Source organism: Tachyglossus aculeatus, chromosome 15 (genome assembly GCF_015852505.1).
Source record: "Tachyglossus aculeatus isolate mTacAcu1 chromosome 15, mTacAcu1.pri, whole genome shotgun sequence".
In the NCBI taxonomy this organism is placed as follows: Eukaryota; Metazoa; Chordata; class Mammalia; order Monotremata; family Tachyglossidae; genus Tachyglossus; species Tachyglossus aculeatus.
In genome coordinates this window covers 4,355,117-4,376,530 of record NC_052080.1, presented here as the reverse complement: position 1 = coordinate 4,376,530, position 21,414 = coordinate 4,355,117, and the positions used below count along the sequence as shown (strand labels likewise).

Sequence of the window (21,414 nt, the reverse complement as noted above, 5' to 3'; positions counted from 1 at the left end):
CCTTGTGACTCCCAGGCCCATGCCCCATCCCTATGCAGCAGAAACCTTGTGACTACCTTTTAGACTGTGAGCCCACTGTTGGGTGGGGACTTTCTCTATATGTTGCCAACTTGTACTTCCTAAGCGCTTAGTACAGTGCTCTGCTCACAGTAAGCGCTCAATAAATACGATTGATGATGATGACTACCAGGCCCATGCCCTGTCCCTATGAAGCAGAGACCTTGTGACTACCTTTTAGACTGTGAGCCCACTGTTGGGTAAGGACTTTATATGTTGCCAGCTTGGACTTCCCAAGCGCTTAGTACAGTGCTCTGCACACAGTAAGCGCTCAATAAATACGATTGATGATGATGACTACCAGGCCCGTACCCTAACCCCATGCAGCAGACAAATGGCAGCAAACCTTGTGACTCCCAGTCCCATGCCCCATCCCTATGCAGCAGAAACCTTGTGACTACCTTTTAGACTGTGAGCCCACTGTTGGGTTGGGACTTTCTCTATATGTTGCCAACTTGTACATCCCAAGTGCTTAGTACAGTGCTCTGCACACAGTAAGCGCTCAATAAATACGATTGATGATGATGACTACCAGGCCCGTGCCCCAACACCATGCAGCAGACAAATGGCAGCAAACCTTGTGACTCCCAGGCCCATGCCCCATCCCTATGCAGCAGAAGCCTTGTGACTACCTTTTAGACTGTGAGCCCACTGTTGGGTAGGGACTTTCTCTGTATGTTGCCAACTTGTACATCCCAAGCGCTTAGTACAGTGCTCTGCACACAGTAAGCGCTCAATAAATACGATTGATGATGATGACTACCAGGCCCGTGCCCCGTCCCTATGAAGCAGAAACCTTGTGACTACCTTTTAGACTGTGAGCCCACTGTTGGGTAAGGACTTTCTCTATATGTTGCCAGCTTGGACTTCCCAAGCGCTTAGTACAGTGCTCTGCTCACAGTAAGCGCTCAATAAATACGATTGATGATGATGACTACCAGGCCCGTGCCCCAACCCCATGCAGCAGACAAATGGCAGCAAACCTTGTGACTCCCAGGCCCATGCCCCGTCCCTATGCAGCAGAAACCTTGTGACTACCTTTTAGACTGTGAGCCCACTGTTGGGTAGGGACTTTCTCTATATGTTGCCAACTTGTACTTCCCAAGCGCTTAGTACAGTGCTCTGCACACAGTAAGCGCTCAATAAATACGATTGATGATGATGACTACCAGGCCCGTGCCCCAACCCCATGCAGCAGACAAATGGCAGCAAACCTTGTGACTCCCAGGCCCATGCCCCGTCCCTATGCAACAGAAGCCTTGTGACTACCTTTTAGACTGGGAGCCCACTGTTGGGTAGGGACTTTCTCTATATGTTGCCAACTTGTACTTCCTAAGTGCTTAGTACAGTGCTCTGCACACAGTAAGCGCTCAATAAATACGATTGATGGTGATGACTACCAGGCCCATGCCCTGTCCCTATGAAGCAGAAACCTTGTGACTACCTTTTAGACTGTGAGCCCACTGTTGGGTAGGGACTTTATTTGTTGCCAAGTTGTACTTCCCAAGCGCTTAGTACAGTGCTCTGCACACAGTAAGCGCTCAATAAATACGATTGATGATGATGACTACCAGGCCCGTGCCCCAACCCCATGCAGCAGACAAATGGCAGCAAACCTTGTGACTCCCAGGCCCATGCCCCGTCCCTATGCAGCAGAAACCTTGTGACTACCTTTTAGACTGTGAGCCCACTGTTGGGTAGGGACTTTCTCTATATGTTGCCAAGTTGTACTTCCCAAGCGCTTAGTACAGTGCTCTGCACACAGTAAGCGCTCAATAAATACGATTGATGATGATGAATACCAGGCCCGTGCCCTAACCCCATGCAGCAGACAAATGGCAGCAAACCTTGTGACTCCCAGGCCCATGCCCCATCCCTATGCAGCAGAAGCCTTGTGACTATCTTTTAGACTGTGAGCCCACTGTTGGGTAGGGACTTTCTCTGTATGTTGCCAACTTGTACATCCCAAGCGCTTAGTACAGTGCTCTGCACACAGTAAGTGCTCAATAAATAAGATTGATGATGATGACTACCAGGCCCATGCCCTGTCCCTATGAAGCAGAAACCTTGTGACTACCTTTTAGACTGTGAGCCCACTGTTGGGTAAGGACTTTCTCTATATGTTGCCAGCTTGGACTTCCCAAGCGCTTAGTACAGTGCTCTGCACACAGTAAGCGCTCAATAAATACAATTGATGATGATGACTACCAGGCCCGTGCCCCAACACCATGCAGCAGACAAATGGCAGCAAGCCTTGTGACTCCCAGGCCCATGCCCCGTCCCTATGCAGCAGAAACCTTGTGACTACCTTTTAGACTGTGAGCCCACTGTTGGGTAGGGACTTTCTCTATATGTTGCCAACTTGTACTTCCTAAGCGCTTAGTACAGTGCTCTGCACACAGTAAGCGCTCAATAAATACGATTGATGATGATGACTACCAGGCCCGTGCCCCAACCCCATGCAGCAGACAAATGGCAGCAAACCTTGTGACTCCCAGGCCCATGCCCCGTCCCTATGCAACAGAAGCCTTGTGACTACCTTTTAGACTGGGAGCCCACTGTTGGGTAGGGACTTTCTCTATATGTTGCCAACTTGTACTTCCTAAGTGCTTAGTACAGTGCTCTGCACACAGTAAGCGCTCAATAAATACGATTGATGGTGATGACTACCAGGCCCATGCCCTGTCCCTATGAAGCAGAAACCTTGTGACTACCTTTTAGACTGTGAGCCCACTGTTGGGTAGGGACTTTATTTGTTGCCAAGTTGTACTTCCCAAGCGCTTAGTACAGTGCTCTGCACACAGTAAGCGCTCAATAAATACGATTGATGATGATGACTACCAGGCCCGTGCCCCAACCCCATGCAGCAGACAAATGGCAGCAAACCTTGTGACTCCCAGGCCCATGCCCCGTCCCTATGCAGCAGAAACCTTGTGACTACCTTTTAGACTGTGAGCCCACTGTTGGGTAGGGACTTTCTCTATATGTTGCCAAGTTGTACTTCCCAAGCGCTTAGTACAGTGCTCTGCACACAGTAAGCGCTCAATAAATACGATTGATGATGATGAATACCAGGCCCGTGCCCTAACCCCATGCAGCAGACAAATGGCAGCAAACCTTGTGACTCCCAGGCCCATGCCCCATCCCTATGCAGCAGAAGCCTTGTGACTATCTTTTAGACTGTGAGCCCACTGTTGGGTAGGGACTTTCTCTGTATGTTGCCAACTTGTACATCCCAAGCGCTTAGTACAGTGCTCTGCACACAGTAAGTGCTCAATAAATAAGATTGATGATGATGACTACCAGGCCCATGCCCTGTCCCTATGAAGCAGAAACCTTGTGACTACCTTTTAGACTGTGAGCCCACTGTTGGGTAAGGACTTTCTCTATATGTTGCCAGCTTGGACTTCCCAAGCGCTTAGTACAGTGCTCTGCACACAGTAAGCGCTCAATAAATACAATTGATGATGATGACTACCAGGCCCGTGCCCCAACACCATGCAGCAGACAAATGGCAGCAAGCCTTGTGACTCCCAGGCCCATGCCCCGTCCCTATGCAGCAGAAACCTTGTGACTACCTTTTAGACTGTGAGCCCACTGTTGGGTAGGGACTTTCTCTATATGTTGCCAACTTGTACTTCCTAAGCGCTTAGTACAGTGCTCTGCACACAGTAAGCGCTCAATAAATACGATTGATGGTGATGACTATCAGGCCCATGCCCTGTCCCTATGAAGCAGAAACCTTGTGACTACCTTTTAGACTGTGAGCCCACTGTTGGGTAGGGACTTTATATGTTGCCAAGTTGTACTTCCCAAGCGCTTAGTACAGTGCTCTGCACACAGTAAGCGCTCAATAAATACGACTGATGGTGATGACTACCAGGCCCATGCCCTGTCCCTATGAAGCAGAAACCTTGTGACTACCTTTTAGACTGTGAGCCCACTGTTGGGTGGGGACTTTCTCTATATGTTGCCAGCTTGGACTTCCCAAGCGCTTAGTACAGTGCTCTGCACACAGTAAGCGCTCAATAAATACGATTGATGATGATGACTACCAGGCCCGTGCCCTAACCCCATGCAGCAGACAAATGGCAGCAAACCTTGTGACTCCCAGGCCCATGCCCCATCCCTATGCAGCAGAAACCTTGTGACTACCTTTTAAACTGTGAGCCCACTGTTGGGTAGGGACTTTCTCTATATGTGGCCAACTTGTACTTCCTAAGCGCTTAGTACAGTGCTCTGCACACAGTAAGCGCTCAATAAATACGATTGATGATGATGACTATCAGGCCTGTGCCCCAACCCCATGCAGCAGACAAATGGCAGCAAACCTTGTGATTCCAGGCCCATGCCCCGTCCCTATGCAGCAGAAGCCTTGTGACTACCTTTTAGACTGGGAGCCCACTGTTGGGTAGGGACTTTCTCTATATGTTGCCAAGCTGTACTTCCTAAGCGCTTAGTACAGTGCTCTGCACACAGTAAGCGCTCAATAAATACGATTGATGATGATGACTATCAGGCCTGTGCCCCAACCCCATGCAGCAGACAAATGGCAGCAAACCTTGTGACTCCCAGGCCCATGCCCCGTCCCTATGCAGCAGAAACCTTGTGACTACCTTTTAGACCGTGAGCCCACTGTTGGGTAGGGACTTTCTCTATATGTTGCCAACTTGTACATCCCAAGCGCTTAGTACAGTGCTCTGCACACAGTAAGCGCTCAATAAATACGATTGATGATGATGACTACCAGGCCCATGCCCTGTCCCTATGAAGCAGAAACCTTGTGACTACCTTTTAGACTGTGAGCCCACTGTTGGGTGGGGACTTTCTCTATATGTTGCCAGCTTGGACTTCCCAAGCGCTTAGTACAGTGCTCTGCACACAGTAAGCGCTCAATAAATACGATTGATGATGATGACTATCAGGCCTGTGCCCCAACACCATGCAGCAGACAAATGGCAGCAAACCTTGTGACTCCCAGGCCCATGCCCCGTCCCTATGCAGCAGAAACCTTGTGACTACCTTTTAGACTGTGAGCCCACTGTTGGGTGGGGACTTTCTCTATATGTTGCCAACTTGCACTTCCTAAGCGCTTAGTACAGTGCTCTGCACACAGTAAGCGCTCAATAAATACGATTGATGATGATGACTATCAGGCCTGTGCCCCAACCCCAGGCAGCAGACAAATGGCAGCAAACCTTGTGACTCCCAAGCCCATGCCCCGTCCCTATGAAGCAGAAACCTTGTGACTACCTTTTAGACTGTGAGCCCACTGTTGGGTAAGGACTTTCTCTATATGTTGCCAGCTTGTACTTCCTAAGCGCTTAGTACAGTGCTCTGCACACAGTAAGCACTCAATAAATACGATTGATGATGATGACTACCAGGCCCGTGCCCTAACCCCATGCAGCAGACAAATGGCAGCAAACCTTGTGACTCCCAGGCCCATGCCCCGTCCCTATGCAGCAGAAACCTTGTGACTACCTTTTAGACTGTGAGCCCACTGTTGGGTAGGGACTTTCTCTATATGTGGCCAACTTGTACTTCCTAAGCGCTTAGTACAGTGCTCTGCACAGAGTAAGCGCTCAATAAATACGATTGATGATGATGACTATCAGGCCTGTGCCCCAACCCCATGCAGCAGACAAATGGCAGCAAACCTTGTGACTCCCAGGCCCATGCCCCGTCCCTATGCAGCAGAAACCTTGTGACTACCTTTTAGACTGTGAGCCCACTGCTGGGTAGGGACTTTTTCTATATGTTGCCAAGTTGTACTTCCCAAGCGCTTAGTACAGTGCTCTGCACACAGTAAGCGCTCAATAAATACGATTGATGATGATGACTACCAGGCCCATGCCCTAACCCCATGTAGCAGACAAATGGCAGGAAACCTTGGGACTCCCAGGCCCATGCCCCGTCCCTATGCAGCAGAAACCTTGTGACTACCTTTTAGACTGTGAGCCCACTGTTGGGTAGGGACTTTCTCTATATGTTGCCAACTTGTACTTCCTAAGCGCTTAGTACAGTGCTCTGCACACAGTAAGCGCTCAATAAATACGATTGATGATGATGACTACCAGGCCCGTGCCCCAACACCATGCAGCAGACAAATGGCAGCAAACCTTGTGACTCCCAGGCCCATGCCCCATCCCTATGCAGCAGAAGCCTTGTGACTACCTTTTAGACTGTGAGCCCACTGTTGGGTAGGGACTTTCTCTGTATGTTGCCAACTTGTACATCCCAAGCGCTTAGTACAGTGCTCTGCACACAGTAAGCGCTCAATAAATACGATTGATGATGATGACTACCAGGCCCGTGCCCCGTCCCTATGAAGCAGAAACCTTGTGACTACCTTTTAGACTGTGAGCCCACTGTTGGGTAAGGACTTTCTCTATATGTTGCCAGCTTGGACTTCCCAAGCGCTTAGTACAGTGCTCTGCTCACAGTAAGCGCTCAATAAATACGATTGATGATGATGACTACCAGGCCCGTGCCCCAACCCCATGCAGCAGACAAATGGCAGCAAACCTTGTGACTCCCAGGCCCATGCCCCGTCCCTATGCAGCAGAAACCTTGTGACTACCTTTTAGACTGTGAGCCCACTGTTGGGTAGGGACTTTCTCTATATGTTGCCAACTTGTACTTCCCAAGCGCTTAGTACAGTGCTCTGCACACAGTAAGCGCTCAATAAATACGATTGATGATGATGACTACCAGGCCCGTGCCCCAACCCCATGCAGCAGACAAATGGCAGCAAACCTTGTGACTCCCAGGCCCATGCCCCGTCCCTATGCAACAGAAGCCTTGTGACTACCTTTTAGACTGGGAGCCCACTGTTGGGTAGGGACTTTCTCTATATGTTGCCAACTTGTACTTCCTAAGTGCTTAGTACAGTGCTCTGCACACAGTAAGCGCTCAATAAATACGATTGATGGTGATGACTACCAGGCCCATGCCCTGTCCCTATGAAGCAGAAACCTTGTGACTACCTTTTAGACTGTGAGCCCACTGTTGGATAGGGACTTTATTTGTTGCCAAGTTGTACTTCCCAAGCGCTTAGTATAGTGCTCTGCACACAGTAAGCGCTCAATAAATACGATTGATGATGATGACTACCAGGCCCGTGCCCCAACCCCATGCAGCAGACAAATGGCAGCAAACCTTGTGACTCCCAGGCCCATGCCCCGTCCCTATGCAGCAGAAACCTTGTGACTACCTTTTAGACTGGGAGCCCACTGTTGGGTAGGGACTTTCTCTATATGTTGCCAACTTGTACTTCCTAAGTGCTTAGTACAGTGCTCTGCACACAGTAAGCGCTCAATAAATACGATTGATGGTGATGACTACCAGGCCCATGCCCTGTCCCTATGAAGCAGAAACCTTGTGACTACCTTTTAGACTGTGAGCCCACTGTTGGATAGGGACTTTATTTGTTGCCAAGTTGTACTTCCCAAGCGCTTAGTATAGTGCTCTGCACACAGTAAGCGCTCAATAAATACGATTGATGATGATGACTACCAGGCCCGTGCCCCAACCCCATGCAGCAGACAAATGGCAGCAAACCTTGTGACTCCCAGGCCCATGCCCCGTCCCTATGCAGCAGAAACCTTGTGACTACCTTTTAGACTGGGAGCCCACTGTTGGGTAGGGACTTTCTCTATATGTTGCCAAGTTGTACTTCCCAAGCGCTTAGTACAGTGCTCTGCACACAGTAAGCGCTCAATAAATACGATTGATGATGATGACTACCAGGCCTGTGCCCTAACCCCATGCAGCAGACAAATGGCAGCAAACCTTGTGACTCCCAGTCCCATGCCCCGTCCCTGTGAAGCAGAAACCTTGTGACTACCTTTTAGACTGTGAGCCCACTGTTGGGTAAGGACTTTCTCTATATGTTGACCGCTTGGACTTCCCAAGCGCTTAGTACAGTGCTCTGCACACAGTAAGCGCTCAATAAATACGATTGATGATGATGACTACCAGGCCCATGCCCTGTCCCTATGCAGCAGAAACCTTCTGACTACCTTTCAGACTGTGAGCCCACTGTTGGGTAGGGACTTTATATGTTGTCAAGTTGTACTTCCCAAGCGCTTAGTACAGTGCTCTGCACACAGTAAGCGCTCAATAAATACGATTGATGATGATGACTACCAGGCCCGTGCCCCAACACCATGCAGCAGACAAATGGCAGCAAACCTTGTGACTCCCAGGCCCATGCCCCATCCCTATGCAGCAGAAGCCTTGTGACTACCTTTTAGACTGTGAGCCCACTGTTGGATAGGGACTTTCTCTATATGTTGCCAACTTGTACATCCCAAGCGCTTAGTACAGTGCTCTGCACACAGTAAGCGCTCAATAAATACGATTGATGATGATGACTACCAGGCCCGTGCCCTGTCCCTATGAAGCAGAAACCTTGTGACTACCTTTTAGACTGTGAGCCCACTGTTGGGTAGGGACTTTCTCTATATGTTGCCAACTTGTACTTCCTAAGCGCTTAGTACAGTGCTCTGCACACAGTAAGCGCTCAATAAATACGATTGATGATGATGACTACCAGGCCCGTGCCCTAACCCCATGCAGCAGACAAATGGCAGCAAACCTTGTGACTCCCAGGCCCATGCCCCGTCCCTATGCAGCAGAAACCTTGTGACTACCTTTTAGACTGTGAGCCCACTGTTGGGTAGGGACTTTCTCTATATGTTGCCAACTTGTACTTCCCAAGCGCTTAGTACAGTGCTCTGCACACAGTAAGCGCTCAATAAATACGATTGATGATGATGACTATCAGGCCTGTGCCCCAACCCCATGCAGCAGACAAATGGCAGCAAACCTTGTGACTCCCAGGCCCATGCCCCGTCCCTATGCAGCAGAAGCCTTGTGACTACCTTTTAGACTGGGAGCCCACTGTTGGGTAGGGACTTTCTCTATATGTTGCCAACTTGTACTTCCTAAGTGCTTAGTACAGTGCTCTGCACACAGTAAGCGCTCAATAAATACGATTGATGGTGATGACTACCAGGCCCATGCCCTGTCCCTATGAAGCAGAAACCTTGTGACTACCTTTTAGACTGTGAGCCCACTGTTGGGTGGGGACTTTCTCTATATGTTGCCAGCTTGGACTTCCCAAGCGCTTAGTACAGTGCTCTGCACACAGTAAGCGCTCAATAAATACGATTGATGATGATGACTATCAGGCCTGTGCCCCAACACCATGCAGCAGACAAATGGCAGCAAACCTTGTGACTCCCAGGCCCATGCCCCGTCCCTATGAAGCAGAAACCTTGTGACTACCTTTTAGACTGTGAGCCCACTGTTGGGTGGGGACTTTCTCTATATGTTGCCAACTTGCACTTCCTAAGCACTTAGTACAGTGCTCTGCACACAGTAAGCGCTCAATAAATACGATTGATGATGATGACTATCAGGCCTGTGCCCCAACCCCAGGCAGCAGACAAATGGCAGCAAACCTTGTGACTCCCAGTCCCATGCCCCGTCCCTATGCAGCAGAAACCTTGTGACTACCTTTTAGACTGGGAGCCCACTGTTGGGTAGGGACTTTCTCTATATGTTGCCAAGTTGTACTTCCCAAGCGCTTAGTACAGTGCTCTGCACACAGTAAGCGCTCAATAAATACGATTGATGATGATGATGATGATGATGTTTTGTACTTTCCCCAGTGCTCAGCACACAGGTGCTCAAATACCATTACCAGCTTCTTGCAAATGTATTTTTAATTCGGCACTTAGAACAGTGCTTTGCACATAGTAAGCGCTTAATAAATGCCATCATTAAGGCAGCTCTTCGCCGATCATTACCCCCTGTATAGTGAATGCTGTAGCAGACATCATTTGCTGGTGAGAGAAGGTATTGTCCCCACAGCACCTGTATATATGTATATATGTTTGTACATATTTATTACTCTATTTATTTATTTATTTTACTTGTACATATCTATTCTATTTATTTTATTTTGTTAGTATGCTTGGTTTTGTTCTCTGTCTCCCCCTTTTAGACTGTGAGCCCACTGTTGGGTAGGGACTGTCTCTATATGTTGCCAACTTGTACTTCCCAAGCGCTTAGTACAGTGCTCTGCACATAGTAAGCGCTCAATAAATACGATTGATTGATTGATTGTACCTCCTCTACTATTCTATTTATTTTATTTTGTTACTATGTTTTGTTTTGTTGTCTGTCTCCCCCTTCTAGACTGTGAGCCCACTGTTGGGTAGGGACCGTCTCTATATGTTGCCAACTTGTACTTCCCAAGCGCTTAGTACAGTGCTCTGCACACAGTAAGCGCTCAATAAATACGATTGAATGAATGTTCATCGCATGAGGACCGGGCGAGAGAATGCGGATGGCACGATGCAACCCATCACTCCTGGAAAACTCAATCATCATCATCATCATCAATCGTATTTATTGAGCGCTTACTATGTGCAGAGCACATCAACCCCAAGTACTGCGTGGACTGGAAGGAGACTAGCCCTTCATTTGCCCACCGCTGGGGTTGTGTCTAATGCCCACCTGCCTATTCTCTCTCAGCACTTAGAACAGTGCTCTGCTCCCAATAAATACTTAATGCCATTCCCCTAGACTGTCAGATCACTTGGGGCAGGGATTATGTCTGCAAATTAGGTTGTACTGTACTCTCCCAGGCGCTTAGTACAGTGCTCTGCACATAGGAGGCACTCAATAAATACTACTGATAGTCTGTGAGCCCCACGTGGGACAGGGACTGTGTCCGACCTAACTTGTACCTACCCCAGCGCTTAGAGCAGTGTTTGACACATAGTAAGCGCTTAACACACACCGCAGGAAATACTTATAGGAATCATTTCCTCCCCCAACACCCCTGCTCGCCCTTCAAGGAGAAAAGTCACACTCTTCTTTGTTGAAGGATAGATTTGGTGGTGTTTGGGGAATTGAGAGGGGGTGTTTGAGTCTGATTTCATTTGCAAACCAGGGGGGGTTAAACAAAATATTATGCTCAGCAGCAGGAACACGGGCAACTCATTAAAGCTTCATTTCATACCACAGGAAGGCTAAGGCGACAAAGAGCGCAATCAGAAGCACAGAAATTGTGCAGAGTAAATAGAGATGATAAAATATCAGAATAGCCCCGATTCTCCTCCCTATGGGGGACACCGGTGCTTAGTACAGTGTTCTGCTTATAGTAATGGCTCGAAAAATACCATCGTTTGATTAATAAATGTATTAGAGCACAAAAATAGCAAAAGACTTGATCTCTGCCCTCAATAACTTCACAACAGACCAGGAAAAGACAATTGCTATATTAAACTACGAATAGTAGGAAGTAATCATCATCATCAATCGTATTTATTGAGCGCTTACTATGTGCAGAGCACTGTACTAAGCGCTTGGGAAGTACAAATTGGCAACAGATAGAGACAGTCCCTACCCAACAGTGGGCTCACAGTCTAAAAGGAAGTAATCAAAAATAAGTGCTGGATAATGAAATGATAATATATTTATATAATATTTGATTATAATCAAATATAAAACAATACTAGGTGGCCCCAAAGTGCTGGAAAATGAAATAATAATATATTTATTTATATAACATTTAATTATAATCAAACATATTTTAAAACAATACTAGGTGGCCCCAAAGTGCTGGAATAGCTGCTTGCAAAGTGGGCAGATTACCCAAGCAATCTGAGAGACTAACCAAACTCCAGTAAGGAGATCAACTACAATTTCTAGACACCGACAGGATATCAATCAATCGATCAATCATATTTAATGAGCGCTTACTCTGTGCACAGCACTGCAGCGTGGCTCAGTGGAAAGAGCACGGGCTTTGGAGTCAGAGGTCATGGGTTCGAATCCCGGCTCCGCCACATGTCTGCTGTGTGACCTTGGGCAAGTTACTTAACTTCTCTGAGCCTGTTACCTCATCTGTAAAATGGGGATTAAGACTGTGAGCCCCACGTAGGACAACTTGATCACCTTGTATCCCCCCCAGCGCTTAGAACAGTGCTCTGCACATAGTAAGCGCTTAACAAATGCCATCATCATTATTATTATTATTATTATTATTACTAAAGGCTCGGGGAATTACAATACAACAAAATTAGGAGAGGTCCTTCTGACTCCCAAGTCTGTACTCTATCTACGCTGCTTTTCCGGTTCTGTTCGCCTCCCGGGACTTTTCGAACAGAAGCTAATGGACGCTGTTCACACACTCCCTATAATAATAATAATGGCATTTATTAAGCACTTACTACGTGCAAGGCACTGTTCTAAGCGCTGGGGAGGTTACAAGGTGATCAGGTTGTCCCAGGAGGGGCTTGCAGTCTTCATCCCCATTTTACAGATAACTGGGGCACAGAGAAGTCAAGTGACCTGCCCAAAGTCACACAGCTGGCAGTTGGCGGAGCCGGGATTTGAACCCATGACCTCCGACTCCAAAGCCCGGGCTCTTTCTACTGAGCCACGCTGCTTCTCTAGTGGGTCTGGGAGGGGTCTGAGGGGAGAGAGAAATGGGAGGCGAAATCTGGAGGCGGCATTGATGCAAATCAACACTACTAATTCTAATTATTGTAATTATCGGCACTTAGAACAGTGTTGGACACACAGTAAGAGCTTAACAAAATACCATGACTTCTCATTAAGGTACTTATTAAGCACTTACTTTTGGGTCAAGCATTGTTCTCAGCGCTAGGGCAGATACAGGTTAATCAGGATGGACTCAGTCCCCGTCCCACACGAGGCTCACAGTCTAAGAAGGATCTTTCCAACACGCCACGGTGATCCCTCCCTCCGCTCATTACAACAGAGAACGGTCGTGGGTGGACAAACACGCTACAGAAAGACGAGGTAGGGCAGAGTACAGATTTGTACGCAAGCGTGGAAAGGCTCAGTCTTCGCCCAGAGCACTCTTGTCGGGCCGGAGAGGGTCGCAGAGCACAAAAAGACCAAGTCGCACCACCTCTTTGTGGTTCTGTTGTGCTTTCCCCAGTGCTTAACCCAATGCACTGCACTCAGAAGGGGTCAATTATCCCGCTTCTCATACTGACAGCATATTTATATCAATCAATCGATCGTATTTACTGAGCGCTTAAAGGCTCAGTCTTCACCCAGAGCACTCTTGTCGGGCCGGAGAGGGTCGCAGAGCACAAAAAGACCAAGTCACACCACCGCTTTGTGGTTCTGTTGTGCTTTCCCCAGTGCTTAACCCAATGCACTGCACTCAGAAGGGGCTCAATTATCCCACTTCTCATACTGACAGCATATTTATATCAATTAATCGATCGTATTTATTGAGCGCTTACAGGCTCAGTCTTCGCCCAGAGCACTCTTGTCGGGCCGGAGAGGGTCGTGGCACAAAAAGACCAAGTTACACCACCTCTTTGTGGTTCTGTTGTGCTTAACCCACTCAGAAGGGGCTCAATTATCCCACTTCTCATACTGACAGCACATTTATATCAATCAATCAATCGATCGTATTTATTGAGTGCTTACTGTGTGCAGAGCACTGTACTAAGCGCTTGGGAAGTACAAGTCGGCAACACATAGAGACAGTCCCTACCCAACAGCGGGCTCCTGGCTTTGGTGCTGGCCCTGCTGCCGGAAAGGGTTTTCCATATCTGGCTATTCCACTCCCACTGACTTCCGACCTGAAAGCAAATTAAACCAATACCTAGAAATCAGATTTCCCTTGGCTCATTAATTTTTTTAATCCCCAAACTAAAAAAAATATCTGGTGCAGAGAATACACTTTCCAGGAGGGCTCGACGCAAAGTTTCATTGAAAGAAGAAAACGCACCTAGAACTGTTACCTTGAAGAGCGAGGTGTACAGTGGCCAGTGTAATCAATGTCCTGATTAAGACATCTCGGGGGGGGGGGGGGGGAAACAAATCAATAAATTGGTCCCTAGCCCATAACCAGGACATAATACTAAAAAGGTCAGAAAAACGACGCTTCAAACCAAAGTCTTAACAATAGTCGGCATGCTAAAAAATGAATTCGCTTAAATCGCACTCACAACGTCTGACCAGAGTAGATCTCAAGAAGAAGGAAGCACGGTCTCTGGTCGGAAGCCACCTCATTTTTGGTCTTTGACCATAAAACCATCGTCGTTCACTGGCTGAATAAGGAGTTGCTGGAGGTGTCCAGAACAGTGCTTTCCCAAAGAAGGATTACACTCATTTATAAATCGTAGTATCGGTTAAGCGCTTATTACGTGCCAAGTACTAAGCGCTGAGGTTGGTTGGGGATCAAGTCCCAGGGAGAACAGGTATTGACTCTCCATTTTACAAATGGGGAAACTGAGACTCAGAGAAGATAAGTCGCTTGCCCAAGGTGGGTAATTTATGGGGGGAAAGGTGCCAACCTGACTACAATAACGATGGCATTTGTTAAGCGCTTACTATTTGCCAAGTACTAAGCATTGAGGTTGGTAGAAGATCAATTCCCACATGGGGCTCAGTCTAAGAAGGAGGGAGAACAGGTATTGACGCTCCATTTTACAAATGGGGAAACTGAGACTCAGAGAAGATAAGTCTGTGACTTAGACTGTGAGCCCACTGTTGGGTAGGGACTGTCTCTATATGTTGCCAATTTGTTCTTCCCAAGCGCTTAGTACAGTGCTCTGCACATAGTAAGCGCTCAATAAATACGATTGATGATCATAAGTCACTTGCCCGAGGTCACATAAGTGGGTAATTTATGGGGGGAAAGGTGCCATCCTGACTACAATAACGATGGCATTTGTTAAGCGCTTACTATGTGCCAAGCGCTGTTCTAAGCACCGGGGTGGGGGGGGGGGGATACAAGGTGAACAGGTTGTCCCACGCGGGGCTCACAAGCTTCACCCCCATTTTACAGATGAGGTAACTGAGGCACGGAGAAGTGAAGTGACTTGCTCAAAGTCACACAGCTGACGAGTGGCGGAGCCGGGATTAGAACCCACCACCTCTGACTCCCAAGCCCGGGGTCTTCCCACTGAGTCACGCTGCTTCTCTAACAAGTTATCCAAAACTAAATGAATTCGTTTCTCTTCTCCCCAGGTTTAATCTCCACAAATATCTTCTGAATGCTTCTGCGCTCATTAGACATTTCCGAACCCCAAGCAACCTGTATGGCTGCTGAACACACCAATCGACAGAACCTATTCTTCACCATATCCTTCTCACCCTCATCTATATATCCATTTTTTTCTTCTTATTCCGATGCGTACATTATTTTAACATCTTTCCCATGCTAGATTGTACACATTCATTCAATCATATTTATTAAGCACTCATCGGAGAAGCGGCATGGCTCAGTGGAAAGAGCCCGGGCTTTGGAGTCAGAGGTCATGGGTTCAAATCCCGGCTCCGCCAACTGTCAGCTGCGTGACTTTGGGCAAGTCACTTCACTTCTCTGTGCCTCAGTTCCCTCATCTGTAAAATGGGGATTAAAACTGTGAGCCCCCGCCCCCCGTGGGACAACCTGATCGCCTTGTAACCGCCCCAGCCCTTAGAACAGTGCTTTGCACATAGTAAGCACTTAACAAATACCACTATTATTATTACTATTACTGGGTACTGAGCACTGTACTAAGCGCTTGGAAAATACAATACAGCAATAGAGACAATCCCTGCCCACAACGGGCTCACAGTCTAGAGGGGTTGGGGCGGATCGGGGGTTTATATTCTAGAATGGGATAGTGACTACAAATTCTAGTTTACTCTCCCAAGTGCTTAGTACAGTGCTCCGCTTAATAAATGCTTAATAAACCCGAGTGACTGGCCTATTGATTAAAGGAATAAATAAACGAGCACCCAGTAAGCGCTTAAGAGAAGTAGCATGGCTCACTGGAAAGAACCTGGGCTTGGGAGTCAGAGGTCATGGGTTCGAATCCCGGCTCCACCATTTGTCAGCTTTGTGACCTTGGGCATGCCACTTAACTTCTCTGTGCCTCAGTTACCTCATCTGTAAAATGGGGATTAAAACTGTGAGCCCCAAGTGGGACTGTGTATCCCCCCAGTGCTTAGAACAGTGGTTGGCACATAGTAAGCGCTTAACAAATACCACCATTATTATTATTACTATTATTAATCCTGGCTCTGCCACTTGCCAGCTGTGTGACTTAGGGCAAGTCACTTCACTTCTCTGGGCCTCAGTTACCTCATCTGTCAAATGGGGATTAAGACTGTGAGCTCCACGTGGGACAACCTGATGACCTTGTATCCCCCTCCAGCGCTTAGAACAGTGCTTCGCACATAGTAGATGCTTAACAAATACCATCATCATTAACAAATGCTATTGTTATTTTTCTAGATGAGGGAATGGAGGCTCGGCGACAAGAAGTGACTGACCCCAGGTCACCCCGGCAGACAAGTGGCGGAGTAACATTAGAACCCAGGTCCTTCATACTCCCGGGTCTGGACTCTACCTACTAGGCCATGCTGCTTTTCTCTCGCCTTGGGGCTTAACCTTGAAAAGCCCCCCGTGAGTTGGGGGAGAGGGATGCGGTTCCTGGGAAGCCCCCTGACCCAAGAGGGGCGGCTAAACTTCCATTTATTCCTTCAATCGTATTTACTGAGCTTTTTCTGTGTGCAGAGCACTGTACTAAGCGCTTCGGGAGGACAATTCGGCAACAGATAGAGACGGTCCCTACCTAACAATGGGCTCACAGTCTAAGGATAATAAAGAAGAAGAAGAGGGGAGAGGGGGAAAGGGGAGAGGGGGAAAGGGGAGAGGGGGAAAGGGGAGAGGGGGAAAGGGGAGAGGGGGAAAGGGGAGGGGGGAAAGGGAAGAGGGAAGAAGGGAAAGGGGAAAGAAGAAAGAAGAGAGAAGAAAAATGGTATTTGTTAAGCGCTTCCTATATGCCAAGCACTGTTCTCTCCCACCACCTGCGCCCCCTCCTTCCTTCCCTCCCCCCAGCCAGCCATCAGGGGGGCTGCACTGGACGCTTCGGATGCGCAGAGCACTGTGCTGAGCGACGGGACCGGGTGCCCACACGAGGCCCGGGGTGGGCGGACGAGTCCATCGACCCTCGCATGTCCGAGGGCTGCCCTGGGGGACCGCCCTCCCCCCCCCCACCCCCAAACACGCACACAGAGACACAGACACACACTCCCAGATACTCACAGACACAGACACACACACTCCCAGATACTCACAGACACACACACACACACTCCCAGATACTCACACAGACACACACACTCCCAGATACTCACACAGGCCCAGACACACACACTCCCAGATACTCACACAGACCCAGACACACAGACACACACACACACACTCCCAGCTACTCACACAGACGCAGACACGCAGACACACAGACACACATACTCCCAGCTACTCACACAGGCCCAGACACACACACTCCCAGCTACTCACACAGACCGACACACAGACACACACACACACACACTCCCAGCTACTCACACAGACCCAGACACACAGACACACACACTCCCAGATACTCACACACACAGACACACACACCCCCAGATACTCACACAGGCCCAGACACACACACCCCCAGATATTCACACAGACCCAGACGCACAGACACCTACACTCCCAGATGCTCACACAGACCCAGGCACACAGGTACACACACTCCCAGATGCTCACACAGACACACGGACACACACAGGGACACTCAGACACAGACACACACCCCCCCCACAGGGACACACACACACAGACAGACAGACAGACAGACAGCCCTCCCGCCCGCCCTTGGCCGGCCGGCCGGCCGGCCCCTCCTTGGCGGTGTGGCGGTGTGTGGCGGTGTGTGCCGGTGTGTGGGTGGTTGTGTCCCTGACCTGGGTGCCGGGGGCCGTTTCGGGGCTCGGGCTCCGCCATCTTCGGGTCGTCGCCGACGAAAACGCCGAGGAGGAGGAGGACGAGGAGGAGGAAGAGGTGGAAAACGCCGAGGAAGAAGAGGAGGAGGTGGTGGAGGAAAACGCCGCCAAGGGCGCTGGGTCGCCGGCGCCGCACAGGCGCACCGCACCGCGCACACACTCACACACACCTCTATCACACACACAGACACACCCACAACTCTCAGACGCGCACACACCCCTCTCTATCACACACACACAGACACCCCACAGCTCTGTCACACACACACACAGACACCCCACAGCTCTGTCACACACACACACCCACCCACCCCTCTCTCTCACACACACACACACACTTGGGGCTGCCGCTCCCGCGTCCTCCCGGTGCACACAGGCGCAAACCGTGTCACCTCTCAACTTCAGCCCGCGGCCCGCCTCCACCCGGACGCCCTCTGCGTGTGTACACACACACACCACACACTCACACACCTGTCACACACACACACCCTTCTGTATCACACACACAAACACACCTCTGTATCACACAGACACCCCACAGCTGTCGCAGAAACACACACACACACCCCTCTATCACACCCACACCTCTAGCACACATTCATCCCTATTTACTGAGCGCTTTTCATTCATTCAACCCTATTTATTGAGCGCTTTTCATTCATTCACCCCATCACACGGACACGCACTCGCACACCTCTCTCTCACTCACAGACACACACACACACACACACACACACTTGGGGCTGCCGCTCCCTAGTCCTCCCGGTGCACACACACGCAAACCGTGTCCACCTCTCACCTTCAGCCCGCGGCCCGCCTCCACCCGGACGCCCTCCGCGTGTGCGCACACACACACACCCCACACACACATAGGTAGGCCTGGCTTAATGGGAAGAGGGCGGGCTCGGGACTCAGAGGACGTGGGTTCTAATCCCGCCTCCTTCGTTCAGTCGTATTTATCGAGCGCTTTTCAGTCATTCAGCCCTATTTATTGAGCGCTTTTCAGTCATTCAGCCCTATTTATTGAGCACTTTTCAGTCATTCAGCCCTATTGATTGAGCGCTTTTCAGTCATTCAGCCCTATTTATTGAGCGCTTTTCAGTCATTCAGCCCTATTGATTGAGCGCTTACTAGGTCCCGGGCACTGTGCTGAAGGCTGGGGTAATAATAATGATGGCATTTATTAAGCGCTTACTATGTGCCAAACACTGTTCTAAGCACTGATACGGGCCGAGAGGGTCAGACACAGCCCGTTTCACTTGGGCCTCCCATCCTCTCCCCATTTTACAGGTAGGGGAACTGAGGCCTGGGCAAGTAGAGTGACCGGCCCAGCGGCTTAGTCTGTTTGTTATGGCCCGTCCTGGTCACTGGGGACCATGGAAGTGTTGGAAAGAGCACAGGCTTTGGAGTCAGAGGTCACGGGATCAAATTCCTGCTCCGCCAATTGTCAGCTGTGTGACTTTGGGCAAGTCACTGAACTTCTCTGGGCCTCAGTTACCTCATCTGTAAAATGGGGATGAAGACTGTGAGCCTCCCGTGGGACAACCTGATCACCTTGTAACCTCCCCAGCGCTTAGAACAGTGCTTTGCACATAGTAAGTGCTTAATAAATGTCATTATCATCATCATGGAAGTGTTGGTGGCTACTCAGCAGATGTCTCAGAGAAATTGGTTCATTCCTTTCATCGGTGGAGAGTTTACCACATTCAGAGCACTGTACTAAGCGGTTGGGAGGGGACAACGCGACAATAAACAGACCCATCCCCTGCCCACAACGACCTTAGGCCAGTCCAGGACCGGTCCGGGGGTGGATGGCAACTGAAGGAGTGGAGGGGAGAATGTCTGTAAACGCCTCCATTAGACGGCAAACTTCTCGAGGGCAGGACAGCGCGGCCATTCTATAGGTTGCCAACTTGTACTTCCCAAGCGCTTAGTACAGTGCTCTGCACACAGTAAGCACTCAATAAATACGATTGATGATGGTGATGATGGGGCCGTGGTCTTCATCAGACTGTGAGCCCACTGTTGGGTAGGGACTGTCTCTATATGTTGCCAATTTGTACTTCCCAAGCGCTTAGTACAGTGCTCTGCACATAGTAAGCGCTCAATATGATTGATGATGATGATTGGAGATTTGGGGATTTTGACTCCTTGGTAATTATTCTTCTGTCTGTGTCCCCTCAAAGTGTGAAGACCTCGGAGGCAGTGAAGATACGCTATCTTTGTTTAGTACTTACGGAGTGCTTTGTTCACCGCATTGCGTCCAGTGGGCGTTCAACAAATACGACAGTCCACAAACTGCAGCAAAGTCCAGGGGTACCAAACAGGCCTTCCCACTGCCTCTCCCCCTGGGGCTGACCCACACCCCCAACGGAACAAATTTCCAGTTGCCCTCAAAGCTGATTTACTTGAGCAAAATTACATAGAAAGAGCCAATTCTTGGGTAGGGACCGTCTCTATATATGCTGCCAACTTGTACTTCCCAAGCGCTTAGTACAGTGCTCTGCACACAGTAAGTGCTCAATAAATACGATTGAATGAATGGAGCACTTACTGTGTGCAGTGCACTGTATTAAGCACTCTGGAGAGTAAGAGAAGCAGCGTGGCTCAGTGGAAAGAGCACGGGCTTTGGAGTCAGAGGTCATGGGTTCAAATCCCAGCTCTGCCAATTGTCAGCTGTGTGACTTTGGGCAAGTCATTTCACTTCTCTGGGCCTCGGGTACCTCATCTGTAAAATGGGGATTAAGACTGTGAGCCCACCGTGGGACAACCTGATCACCTTGTAACCTCCCCAGTACTTAGAACGGTGCTTTGCATCATCATCATCATCATCATCATCATCAATCGTATTTATTGAGCGCTTACTATGTGCAGAGCACTGTACTAAGCACTTGGGAAGTACAAATTTGCAACATATAGAGACAGTCCCAACCCAACAGTGGGCTCACAGTCTAAAAGTCTTTGCACATAGTAAGTGCTTAATAAATGCTATTATTATTGTTACTATAGCCATAACTACCTAAGCACAGTTTACTAACGCTAGACTCCTGGTGATCGCTGTTGTACTTTCCCATGCGCATGGAACAATGCTCTGCGCAGTTAAGTGCTCTATAAATATGATTGATTACACTGTACTGTTCTATAAGGCACAACTCTCACTCGAGAGTTTCAGATTCCTATTTATACATTCGATCGTATTTCTTGAGCGCTTACTGTGTGCAGAGACAGAAACAGACACGGTTCTTTTTATTGAAATCATGTCATTTATAAAAAGAAAAGTGGCTAAAGAAATGGCACGGTCTATTTCTAGGTCACTGCCTCAAATCTGACCTGACTCGATTCTGATGAAATCCCACAGTAAGGACAGGTAATCCAAGGGAAATGAGTAAGTAATTTCCACCGATTTGCGGGAAGCAGGTGTCATCATCATCATCATCAGTCGTATTTATTGAGCGCTTACCGTGTGCAGAGCACTGTACTAAGCGCTTGGGAAGTACAAATTGGCAACATAGAGAGACG

General features: G+C 48.9%; 1 protein-coding gene across 5 annotated transcripts in view; it reads right to left on the bottom strand.

Annotated features, from left to right (window-relative positions):
• The window catches only part of MAP7D2 (MAP7 domain containing 2), an 80,517-nt gene extending 62,638 nt beyond the window's left edge, over positions 1-17,879 (bottom strand). For 2 of the 5 annotated variants that reach the window (XM_038757346.1, XM_038757347.1), the window contains exon 1: positions 17,857-17,879. The gene's annotated coding sequence lies outside the window, so the exon portion shown is untranslated. The remainder of the gene's footprint in view (positions 1-17,856) is intronic. The other 3 variants (XM_038757349.1, XM_038757350.1, XM_038757351.1) reach the window with 3 other exon arrangements.
• Between the last annotated feature and the right edge of the window lie 3,535 nt (positions 17,880-21,414).